The 13,165-nt window shown below is 43.3% G+C and overlaps 1 protein-coding gene across 10 annotated transcripts in view; it reads left to right on the top strand.

Annotated features, from left to right (window-relative positions):
* GJE1 (gap junction protein epsilon 1) overlaps window positions 1-13,165 on the top strand; it is a 45,539-nt gene that overhangs the window by 27,316 nt on the left and 5,058 nt on the right. For 6 of the 10 annotated variants that reach the window (XM_039528682.1, XM_039528686.1, XM_039528685.1 and 3 more), the window contains 2 exons: window positions 2,307-2,408; window positions 4,007-4,135. The gene's annotated coding sequence lies outside the window, so the exon portion shown is untranslated. Of the gene's footprint in view, window positions 1-1,560; window positions 1,732-2,306; window positions 2,409-4,006; window positions 4,136-12,397; window positions 12,744-13,165 lie in introns of those variants that run through there. The other 4 variants (XM_039528688.1, XM_039528687.1, XM_039528680.1 and 1 more) reach the window with 3 other exon arrangements.

The following is a 13,165-nucleotide window of genomic DNA, read 5'->3' as shown; positions in this document are numbered from 1 at the left end:
GTAAGTGACGAATGGGTCTGTGCAGCTTAGGGTCTATCACCAGAGCGCCTTGCTCTTCCATTAAACAACATACTTGACATCTTTGTTGCAACACTGGGTCGCCCGAAATTTCTTAGACTACAGTATGGTGATGGGTGTGGTTTGGATGTTTTTGTCATAAAAGACTCACGTTTGGTTTCCTAATCGTACCGTACATTTTCAGTGGGATCCATTCGTTTAATGAGATGCACCTGTACAAATATCGTACAATGGAGAAACATCTAGGGGAGTTTAAGTTTCCAGTGTCAAGAGCCGGTTATAGCAATACAGTGAAATAGCGCTAGTTGCCATGAGTACTGTCTGAAATTAACCCCTATTTTCTGAATGCTACCAAAAGGCATGGAACAAACTTGCAGTGTTCACATTATTAAAACAATAATTATGGTGTATCTGGCATGCAGGATTAAAAGATTGTGGAATATAGAAAAACAACATTAATGAATGAACACATGCAGAAAGCGGTGAAGTGACAAAAGGAAACTAATATCCTAACAAAGTCTGTCACATACATATCCGGTCAACGGTGCATTATCCAGTAAAGAAACTGGAATTATAAGGGAAACTGGTTTATCTTTAATACAGCTTTATATATATATATATATATATATATATATATATATATATATATAAAGATATACATCTTTATATATATATATATAAAGATTAAAATACATATGTTTAACACACTATTGCTTCTCAAGAGTTACACCATCAACACATTAATTCCTGGGTTGTATTCCTGGCTCTGCCATTGATTGGCCTGCTGGGTGACCCTGGGCATATAATTTCACCTCTCCGTGCCTCAGTTTCCCCATCTGTAAAACGAGGAAAGTGATGCCAACCTCCCTTGTAAAATGCATTGAGGTTTACTGATAAAAAGTGCTATAACAGCTATGTTGTTATTTTGTTACTGTTGTTTTAAAAATATATATATATATTCTAATCTCCTGGAATGTATAATTTATTACGGTATTGTAGATTACTGATTAGAGTACTGCAGAGTACTGTTTTACAGAACACAGTAAATCGTACCGAAAACAACCTGTGCTACTATTCAGAAACATCTGACATCCATACTGCAAGTTTGCCACTAAGTGTTTGCTATAAAAGCTCACAGCTGTCATGTAACGCGTACACTTGTTTACCTATTGGATTTATATCCAGACTTAAGCAAATCAAATTGCGGCTCCATTGAGATAGCCTGGAACACACATTCTTGCCTTGAGTAGTTCTCTAAATTACTGGTTTATTATTGATAGAATAAACTTAATTGAGTTTATTTTAACTCTGTAAAGGTCATTGTTCACGATACTGATATTAAATTACCTCGAACGTTTTCTAACCACTATTCACTCTTCCTCCTATTGTAAGGTGTCTACTGATTGAGAAAGATAGAATGAATTAGTAAAAGTTATTCTAACCCCTAAACGTAGAAATGGCTTCCCTAGTGACTTTTTTGAGAATGCATTTAACTTGTGGTTTGGGATGATGGCTTGTCATTGTTTATGTATTTCACTACAGATTTATGTGGGTGATCACATGTGAAAATGACAGGGAAGATGGTCTTGGTTAGAAATTTACTCCTCGTGCCAGGGAATGGGGAAATTCGAAAACCTGAGTCGTCTTGAACCAGTCAAATCTGAAACGCCCGCTGAGCATCAAAAGCAACACATTTGAAAGGGCTTTTACTTGGTATTTTATCCTGCATTCGTGGTTTGTGTGCTAACTCCTGAATCTAGCCAAGCAGCCCCTAGCTCTTGACTCAACTAGAGCGAGTCTATGGGAAATTGCCATTCTGACACTGATATATTAAAGAATTCTTATCCTGGCAAATTGTAACGTTCTTCAAATTCAAAGGTGAATTTTCAAAAGCGCCTGGGTCATTTAAGAGCACAGGTCAATGCTCCTAAATCACACAGGTGCTTTTGAATCCCACCCTGAATCTCACAGGTGCCTTTGAAAATCCCCCTCTAAAAATCCTGCTTTAATTCCTTTAAGTTTTACCTATATCACATTTTCAAAACTCAGCACAGAAATTAATATGGTCTGACATCTGTAATTTACACGTTGGAAACAGAATGATAGATCTTGCCTCCAGTGCCTTTCAAAGGATAAACACATAGACCATGAATATCAAGAATCTAATTTCCTTGGGGGACAGAGTGGAAGCACTCAAGGAACTCAGATCTTGATGTTCAAACTATCTAGCATTTACTGTTGAAATAAAGGAATTAATCCATATCTTCTGATACTGTTGTTTATTTCAGATTATAGCCTACGGGCACACAAGAAAAACTGGATACGTTAGTTTCAGAGCAACGAGAGCGAAGGAGAGGAGAGAGAGCGATTGCAACAAGTTAGTAACTCCGGTGAGAAAGAAAGTAAGGGAGGGCTGAAACTCACTTTTCATTCATAACAGTATATACTGGAAATTTAAAATCACGGTGTGGCGGGGAAATTAATCTTTGAAAACACTTACTATGCTGTACCGCTCCCCGAAGGGGAAAAGGCAAATCGGCCCATTCATTAAGACAAAAAGCCTTTTTACAGGACTGAATAACAAGTCGGCACGGGAATGAAGCTAATAGACTGGCTCCACGCGTGTCTCAAGCGCCATCTACTGAGCACTGTTCAAATTAGGGAATAAATTCAGCTCCCATCTTTTCTTTTTACTTAGTATTTGTGGAACAGGTACTTGTGCATATCAGCGGATGTAGATCTGTAGCTGCTGTGACCAACTTAACATAGCTCCAAATCGTCGTTTCTGTCCAGCAAGTCTGACCGCAAACTCCACTCAAGGCAGAGGTTCGCATAGGCGATTAAATCATACCTTGCAGTCTGAACATTAACAACTATTAGGTCCACGTGATAATCTCACTCCTTTAATGCACAGGAGATTTTGATGATTGAAAGCATGATGCTTATACCTTCATGTAAAAAATAACAACAACAATATTATTTAATCACAAATGCACAACTTCCCATTCTTCCAGAGGAATAATTTGAAAGATGCCCTTTTCTCTCATACTACTTGAATGTGTTATCTCTCAAATATCCACCATGCCGGGTGAAATATATTTTAGAAAGACATCGCTCTACAGATAAGGAAAGTAATAATCATCTAATATAAGAAGAGACTCCAAGTGTGAATATTAAAGCGAAATATGTTAAACAATGCTGTGTATTCTGAAAGGGACATGGGCTACAAAATCCTTGATGTAGAAATCATCAAAACAATGTCAATTTAACAATAGGTTACGTTGTATCAGAGAATAAATGGAAATGTTTAAAAAGATGCTGAAACAAGTAAAGTTGCTTGTTTTATGTTCTTCTAATCTTACATGGAATCTCAGTTTAGCTACCCTTTAACCCAATTCAAAAGAAAGAAAGAAAGAAAGAAAATTCTTAAATCTTAAAATGGAATTTCTGATAAGGAAACTAGATACCAGGCCTCTCTAACAGTAAAGCAGAATAGACTTTTGATGAGACATGAAGCCCCAGAGGTGTCACACAAAGCAGAGCAGATTCAGATAAACCGTTTCTGCTTTATCCAAGGCAGAAAGTACTATTTTTGTGGCAACTATCAGTATTTAAAGATCAATAACTGGTTTATAGCCAAAAGAGAAAAAAGCTGAAGGTCAGAGCAAGTATTGTGGAGTTCTTGGAAGCCTGATAAAGAGAGTGACAAACTCCAGATAATCAGAAGTACTAGTAACAGCTGGAAAAAATAAATACAGAAAATAAAATCCTGACCCCTTGAAGTCAATGGGAAAACTCCCACTGACTTCAGTATTGGCATCCAAGTCATCTGCCCTACTTTTCTACTACTCTATTGAAAAATGATGCATAAAGCATGCCTTCTATGTTGATTTGTCAAGGACATTTTATGGAAGAAGAAGTGGGGGGCACTCCTCAAATCTGAATAAAATAGCCTAAGCAGCCCCATGTCTTTCTTCCTTTCTTTAAGGTAGAGAATATTTTGACAGATTGAGTAACTGAGGAATTCAGTGGGACAGCCCATGTACATAACCAGTTGGAAAGAGTCCAGAGGAGAGCAACAAGAGTGATCAGAGGTTTGAAAAACATGACCTGTGAGGTAAGGTTGAAAGAATTGGGCATGCTTAATCTAAGAAAGAGAAGACTGGGGTGAGAACCTGAAAACAGTCTTCAACTATGTAAAAGCATGTTATAAAGAAAATGGTAATCAATTGTTCTCCATGTCTACTGAGGTTAGGACAAGAAGTAATCAGCTTAGATTGCAGCAATGGATATTTTGGTTAAATATTAGACAAATGTTCTAACTCTAAAGATAGTTAAGCACTGGAAGAGGTTACTGTGATACTGAAATACTATGTACCACCTCATACCTACATCCTCATGTCTCAGTGGAATACTGCCAAATACATAGCTGGAATCAGTCTGGCTCACTTTTGTGTTAGTATTGTTAAAATACATATTAGAAGTATCAGAATGTGTTTAGTGTTTAGACTTTATTTAATGCTTGTGAGTTGCTGCATGCATTAATCTCATTTATAACATCTGTGTCCCCTATTGTAAGGGGATATTTGAGCATTAGTATTGTGAGTCCCTGTTACTGTGTAAAATCACCAGACAGGAGAGAGACATTAGTGTGAAATGCTGGTCTCCAGTGCAAGGTGTTACATCCTGTCCAACAGGGAAGGTCCTTCAACACTAGATGGGCTATTGTGGGACATTTAAGAGGACAAAATACATTGTTGTTCTGCTCTCCCATCCCTGCCCTCCCATGAAGATTAAGTGATGCAAGTGGATTCCTCCCATCAGCTAAATTTGCAGCTCAGAATACAAGGTCTCTTCCAGCTCTACATTTCTATGAGTCTATGATTCAGTAAGTGTTTACAGAATCAGGGCTTTAAGGAATAGATTCCTTGAAAAATTACTTTTGTTTTTGACTTAGGTTAAAATACAAAAGAGTGATAGAGTAGAAGAAAAGATTGATTGATTGATTGATTGATTAATATATTGCCTGTGGTTATACCTGACTGATGAATTTCTGAAGAAATGAGAAAATTTTAAATCATTCAAAGCAGAGGTCAAATTAGAGGGAACTAGCAATGGGATTTTCCCAGGCTCCACACATTTGGCAAAACGAGGTGGGGGGGTTAGGGGTTGCAATAGCTATCTATTATTGCAATGAGTCAGACGAACTATAAAAAAATCAAATAACTCTCATTGTATAAACTCACTGAGATTATGTTCTTGCTTAAAATATGAAAATCTTTTCTTTCAGAACTTTTATATGTATTCTGAGATACAAATATAGAGATGAAAACAAGATTGCCAGCTGTGCACAGCCCTTTTTATGCCAACACTTGTGAACCAGAATTGGATCAAAGTCAAGAACTAATTTTGCATTGGTTGTCAAATAGACCTGATCCGATACCCACTGAAGTCAATGGAAGAACCCCATTGATTACAATGAGTGTTAGATTAGGTGCTTAATAGGAACTTCCAGTTTCTTAGGGTACGTCTACACTACAAGACTATTTCGAATCAACTTAATTCGAATTTGTGGAATTGACCTTATGAAGTCGAATTTGTGTATCCACACTAAGGACACTAATTCGACTTTGTGAGTCCACACTAACGGGGCCAGCGTCGACTTTGGAAGCGTTGCACTGTGGGAAGCTATCCCACAGTTCCCGCAGTCCCCGCTGCCCATTGGAATGCTGGGTAGAGCCCCCAATGCCTGCTGGGGAAAAAATGTGTCGAGGGTGGTTTTCGGTAACTGTCGTCATTGAACCGTCAATCATGCCCTCCCTCCCTGAAAGCGCCGGCGGGAAATCTGTTTGCGCCCTTCTCTGGTTGGTTACAGCGCGGACGCCACAGCACTGCGAGCATGGAGCCCACTGCGATCATCGCTGCACTTATGGCCGTTGTCAACTCCTCGCACCTTATCGTCCACCTCTTCCACAGTCAGCTGCTGAGAAATCGGGTGAGGAGGCTCCGGCAGCGCGGTGAGGAGAGTGGCGCAGACCTCTCACAAAGCAGGGTACACCGCGCAGTGGAGATCATGGTGGCAATGGGTCAAGTTCATGGTGTGGAACGGCGATTCTGGGCCCAGGAAACAAGCACGGAGTGGTGGGACCGCATAGTGCTGCAGGTCTGGGATGAATCACAGTGGCTGCGAAACTTCAGGATGCGTAAGGGCACTTTCCTTGAACTCTGTGACTTGCTGGCCCCTGCCCTGAAGCGCCAGGACACCCGGATGCGAGCAGCCCTGACTGTGCAGAAGCGAGTGGCCATAGCCCTCTGGAAACTTGCAACGCCAGACAGCTACCGGTCAGTAGCGAACCACTTTGGCGTCGGCAAATCTACTGTAGGGCTTGCTGTGATTCAAGTAGCCCACGCAATCGTTGAGCAACTGCTCTCAAAGGTAGTGACTCTAGGAAACGTCGAGGTCGTCAGAGATGGCTTCGCCGCGATGGGATTCCCAAACTGCGGTGGGGCTATAGATGGCACTCACATCCCTATCCTGGGACCAGCCCACCAGACCAGCCACTACATTAACCGAAAGGGCTACTTTTCTATGGTGCTGCAAGCACTGGTGGACCATAGGGGACGTTTTACCAACATCTACGTTGGGTGGCCGGGCAAGGTTCATGACGCGCATGTGTTCAGGAACTCTGGTCTGTTTAGACGCCTCCAGGCAGGTACTTTCTTCCCGGACCACAAAATAACGGTTGGGGATGTGCAGATGCCTACAGTGATCCTCTGGGACCCAGCCTACCCGCTAATGCCCTGGCTCATGAAGCCCTATACAGGCGCCTTGGACAGTGAGAAGGAACTCTTCAACTACCGGCTGAGCAAGTGCAGAATGGTGGTGGAGTGTGCTTTCGGACGTCTCAAGGGGAGATGGCGGAGCTTACTCACTCGCTCGGACCTCAGCGAAAAAAATATCCCCGTTGTTATTGCAGCTTGCTGTGTGCTCCACAATCTCTGTGAGAGCAAGGGGGAGACTTTATGGCGGGATGGGAGGTTGAGGCAAATCGCCTGGCTGCTGATTACGCTCAGCCAGAAAGCCGTGCCGATAGAAGATCCCAGCGGGAAGCGCTGTGCATCCGGGAGGCTTTGAAAGCTAGGTTCCTCGGAGAGCAGGGTAACCTATGACTGTCCACTTGACTTACAGAGAAGCTGAACCTGAGCCTGTTTCGGTGACTGTTGACTTCGATCTGCGGTTACATACCCCGTTCTCCAGGTTTCCCCCCTTCTAACACACGTTTTAAAATAAAGTTAATTGAACACTGATTATTAACAAAGTTTTCTTTAATTATGAATTCCTGTTCTAGGGTTGAAACATGGACGCAGACTGTGGTGGGTATGGTGTGCACTGATGTACAGACCGCTTCTACACTAGAGGAATGACAGGCTCCTGCTCCTACAGCGGTCTCTGGGGGGAGGACGGTTGCGGGTGGGTGTGCAGGAAGGGGTGGGTTTGCAGGAAGGGGTGAGGGGTGCCGTCTTTGGGACGGAGTTTGGATGCAGGCTCTGGGCTGGGGGTTGGGGCGTAGTAAGGGGTGAGGGGTGTGTGGGAAGGGTGAGTATGTGTCTGTGGATGAGGGCTCTTGCTGGAGCTCAGGGCATCGGAGAGGCTCGTGGCTAGGGTGGAAGGGCATGGTAAGGGCAGCCTGCCTTGCCATTTGTGGATGGCAGGCGCTAGGACCCTGGGGCAGCATACACCTCACAGACTGACCCAGGGCAGCATACACCTCCCAGACTGACCCTGGTGCCTAGTGACTGCACTCTGTGTGTGACCTGCTGTTGATCCTGCCCCCATGTCTGTACCCTGGTAATGGAGGCTGTCCTATGCGATTAAAAAACCCCTCCCCCCCTTCACACAAAGTCTTCTGACAAGAAAAATGGGACGGAAACAGTGAATAACAACAAACTACTTTTAATACTCAACTACACAGTGGGGGGATGAAACTTGGATTTGGGACTGGGTGATCCAGGAAAGGAAGCACTTCTCAAAGTTTATGGCATCAGAGCTGTGTGGTACATGAGCGCTCTGCTGGGGTGCAGTGACAGTTTTCACGGCCCCTAGTGCCCCTCCTTCTTGTTATTTTGGGTGAGGGGGGACAGGACTTTGTGGCGGGTGATTGCGGTTGCAGATACAGTGCAGGGGGGCTCTCTCCTTCTGCCTGCGGTCCTGCTGAACATCTACAAGGTGCCGGAGCGTGTCCGTTTGCTCCCTCATTAGTCCAAGCAGCGTTTGAGTCGCCTGCTGGTCTTCCTGCTGCCACCTGTCCTCCCGTTCGATGTGTGAGCGCTGGTGCTGACATAGGGTCTCCCTCCACTGTCTCTGCTCGGCCGCCTCGGCTCTGGAGCAGGCCATCAGTTCCGAGAACATGTCGTCCCTAGTCTTTTTCTTTCGCCGCCTAATCTGCGCCAGCCTCTGTGAGGAGGATGCCAGGGCAGTTCGGGAAAGAGCCGCAGCTGTGTGATGGGAAAAAGGAAGTGATTTCCTTGAAAAGATACATGTTTGCGAACAGTGAACACAGTCTACTCAGTTTCTGTGAACAAGACCATACAGGGAACCTAGTCTCACGAGCTCTCAGGACAAGTTCGAGATTTTGGAATACGCTTTCAGTGGCTGCGGTCTTGCACCGGAGATCGGACAAGCGGGGCGGTACAGCTGAATCCGTTTATCAGCCAGGCCTGGTAAGCCCTACACTATAGGCTGCTTAACAGTTAATGGGTAGCTGTGCCCTCCCGCAGAAGGCAATCTGGAAAGCATAAGGTCCGACCCTGTTCCAGCCCCTCGCGGCTGTGCCCGGGAAAGATCACTGTATGCTTTTCCTCTGCGGCCTCCAACACGTGCCTGTTGAACGAAGGTCTTTGCTATGCAAAGTAAAAGTCAAGCAGTCACAATAGTAACAGTACACTAATTGCCCTACTTAGATGCAGCAGTCGCCGAACGACATTACCCTGAGGCGGGTCACTCGGAGAGAGAGAGAGGATGCTGCAGGAATCCCTGCACAGACCAGGACCGTATGCAGCCATGCTGGTGGAGGCAATAATTCCGCTTTACGTGAGGATGGCCTGGCGCGGAAGAGTGTGCTTCCACGGAGCACCAAATAAGGCACCTCTCCCCAGGAACCTCCTGCGGAGGCTTTTCGAGCACCTCTACGAGAGCTTCGTGGAAGTGTCCGAAGAGGATTTCTCTTCCATCCCTATATGTGTGGACCTTCTTTTTATATAGTTTTATATGGACAACTTTTTAGCTAGTTTTTATATAGTATATATTCCTGTTTTTTAAGAAATAAATGTTTCCATGTTTATAACACTTACCGACTGATCCTTCCCCTGATTCTGAGTCCGTGTTAACGGCCGGGGAGGGTTGGTAGGGGATCTCTGTGAGGGTGATGAAGAGATCCTGGCTGTCGGGGAAAGTGGTATTGTAAGCGCTGTCGCCTGCGTCATCCTCCACAAACCCTTCCTCATCTTCCCCATCGGCGAACATCGCCGAGGAACTGCCCCTCGACACTATCCCATCCTCAGAGTCCACGGTCACTGGTGGGGCAGTGGTGGCAGACCCACCTAGAATAGCATGCAGTGCCTCGTAGAAGCGGCATGTCTGGGGCTGGGCTCCGGAGCGTCCGTTTGCCGCTCTGACTTTTTGGTAGCCTTGTCTCAGGTCCTTGATTTTCACGCGGCACTGCGTTGTATCCCGGCTGTATCCTCTGAGTGCCATGGCTTTGGAGACCTTCTCGTAGGTCTTTGCATTCCGTTTGTTGGAGCGCAGCTCCGAAAGCACAGACTCATCGCCCCACACAGCGATCAGATCCAGGACTTCCCGGTCTGTCCATGCTGGGGACCTCTTTCTATTCTGGGATTGCATGGACTCCTCTGCTGGAGAGCTCTGCATCGTTGCAGGTGCTGCTGAGCTCGCCCCGATGTCCAACCAGGACATCAGATTCAAAGTGCCCAGACAGGAAAAGGAATTCAAATTTTCCCGGGTCGTTTCCTGTGTGGCTGGTCAGAGAATCCAAGCTTGGACTGCTGTCCAGAGCGTCAACAGAGTGGTGCACTGTGGGATAGCTCCCGGAGCTACTAAGTTCGATTTGCATCTACACCTAGCCTAATTCGAGATAGCCATGTCGAATTTAGCGCTACTCCCCTCGTCGGGGTGGAGTACCGAATTCGAACTAAAGGGCCCTCTAGGTCGAATTAAACGGCTTCCTGGTGTGGACGGTTGAGCGGTTAATTTGAATTAACGCTGCTAAATTGGATTTAAAGTCCTAGTGTAGACCAGGCCTTAGAGGTACCTTCATATCAGCAGTCCTCTGCATTATGTGGAATTTTAATTTTTCTCTTTTCTAGATTAATAGTCTCATTAATTAAAAATAAATAATAACAAAAGTACGGGAATAATAGCCCTGGCTTGAGCCAAGCACAGAGTAAGATGGTACATAGCAATATTCTAGATAGTGTGTACTAAGGCAACTCCAGCTTCACCTCAAATTCTTTGGGTCTTTCTTGATAAGAGATCATCATAAATAATTAACAGGCTCAAACTGTGCAATGGTTTTCTGCACTGCAAAAGTGGGATTTAGGATGATGCCACCACATTCATTTTCACTTAAGCCCTACACCAGGATTTGAACTCAGAGCTCCAGTTCAGTAAAACACTCACTTAATTTTCAGTCTGTGTTTAAGTCCCATTAAATAATCAAATTGAAGTCAATTAGACTTAAGTACATGCATGACGTTAACCATGTGTTCAAGTGCTTTGTTGAATAGGGGTAGATTTAAGCACATACTTAATTTTAGAGCACCTACTTAAACTATAATGCCACATATTCCTCAGTAGTACTATGGTTAAGCAATAGCTATAGTAAAGAAAGTTATATATGGAATATGGAAATAAGAGGGAAGCACAAAAATATCTATTCCTACCTTTTCAGTTCACAATCCTGCAACTCGTATGCACATGAGTAATTCTTCACTTCATTCACTTCACTCATTACCCAAATGAGTAAGAACTATTCACATATGCCATGTGCTTGCAGGACTGGACCTTTAGAGGCTTGCTTTATAGTCTGGTTTGGTTTAGTTTTCCTAGGAGATATAAGAAGATTTGAAGCTTCTGAGTTCTAGGGTATTTTTCTCATGGTCATTAATCCTGGAAAAATATGATTATTTATTCATTATGTATTGAATTAGGTCCTGATTCCTAGAATGCACAATATCCACAATTCCCATTGACTTGACAGTAGCTATGATTGATGTTAAAAAGTGGCTGCTATAACTGATTACAGTTTTCAGAGGAAAATAGTTTGAGGATATAATTTCCTAGTATGAAGGCACAAGATTGCTAGTATTGGAAGAGAAATGATATAAAGTTACAAAAAATAAACTAAAGATATTTATATGTCAGGTAATAACAAAAACTGGATGTAAGAAATTAAATTTGGATGGCCTGATTCTCCTTTACATCTCTCTCTTTCTACAATTTAAGTGTAAAGGGGCCTTAAGTTGGATGTAAAAGTAATTTATCAAAGTAATGAAGCTAGACAGTATAAATGAGAATCAGGCCTGGAATGCTTCAAGGCCATCAAAAATAATAGTCAAATTTAACAAATATAATTCACATTAATATAAAGTATTGATGTTATATAATTCTGTTTTGTTATTCTGGTATTGTTATTTATATAAATGTACTGATCTTTAATACAGACCATTTAAAAGTCAATCAAGCTTACTGATCTGCTACCAACTCTTGCATCTTTGTTGGATGAATCACTTTTCCCCTTCAGTGTCTTGGAGATGTGTGGTGAAGGGGGGCCTGCTCCCCTAAAATCTTGGATGAACCTGCAGGGGTTAACAAGTGATGCTGTCTCTCAAAGAGCACAGAATCCCTTCCTGCTGCCAATCTTCCCCTTCCTTCCCCCCACCTCACCTCCGACAACCATGTCAAAACACATAGCTATTCCCGCTCAGAAAATAAGTCAATATGACTCTCTGCCAACCTTCCAACCTACAAGGCAGGTTCCATTAAGCAGGAGCCATGTGACTTATGACCAATCAAAACCAGCTTGAAATTCAACAAAGTAACAAAGTGTCATAAATTCTCACAGCCATTCAACATGAAAAATAAATTTCACATTTTCACTGGTGAGGAGCAAATGTTCATAAAATTCCCTTTTCGTGTGTGTGTGTGTGTGTGTGTGTGTGTTTGTGATCTTGGAACAGGCGGAGGTTGATAAACAAATGCCTGATAAAAATATTGAACTCATCTCTAATGACTGGCAGCCTGATATCTTGTCATGGTTTGAGGTGTGTGTGAGCATAGCCTGACTCTGTGGTTGACTTGACAACTGGAAATATGTGATAGAAATAAAGGAGCTTGCACAATGTATAATTCTGTTGAAATGAATATGTATCAAGTTTCTCTCAGCTGCTGAGAGGTCAAAAATATTACAAGTGGCATCATAAAAATGTAACAGGAACTTAGCAAGACAAGAAAACTGAAGATTAATTACCAGAGATGTCATCAACCTTTAGAAAAATGCCACTAATACTTTCACTGGACTATATCTTTGGTCTTTTGTTTTTAATTCTCAGAACTGTCAAACTTTGTGACTCTCCTATGTTCAAAAGTACACCTGCCATTCATGGCTGGCTTTCCAAAAAGGAGAAGTGCAATTACACAAGCATAAAGGGTAAAATCCAGCTCCCCCTTCTAACCATGAAATATATTGCACTGTGGTCCTGCTACAGCAGATAGGGCAAAAGGGTGTGTGTGTGTGTGTGTGTGTGTGTGTGTGTGTGTGTGTGTGTGTGTGTGTGTGTGTGTGTGTGTGTGTGTGTGTGTGTGTGTGTGTGTGTGTGTGTGTGTGTGTGTGTGTGTGTGTGTGTGTGTGTGTGTGTGTGTGTGTGTGTGTGTAGTGGGGTGAGGGTGGCAAGGGATAGAGCATATGCAAAACTGGGGGATTACTGTTGAGTGGATCCTCCAGTTCTCTCCCTGCTGAGGGCTGCAAAAGGTACTGCAAAGGCTACTCTGGTCACTGGATTGAAGTAACCTCTGTGTAATACAGCTCAGTAGCCTTTGTGGGAGAGGAAAGCTAATCCTTCTCATGATGCT

Source organism: Mauremys reevesii, linkage group 3 (genome assembly GCF_016161935.1).
Source record: "Mauremys reevesii isolate NIE-2019 linkage group 3, ASM1616193v1, whole genome shotgun sequence".
Classification (NCBI taxonomy): domain Eukaryota; kingdom Metazoa; phylum Chordata; order Testudines; family Geoemydidae; genus Mauremys; species Mauremys reevesii.
The sequence above is the reverse complement of the archived record's forward strand: the minus strand, read 5'-3'. Positions and strand labels throughout refer to the sequence as shown.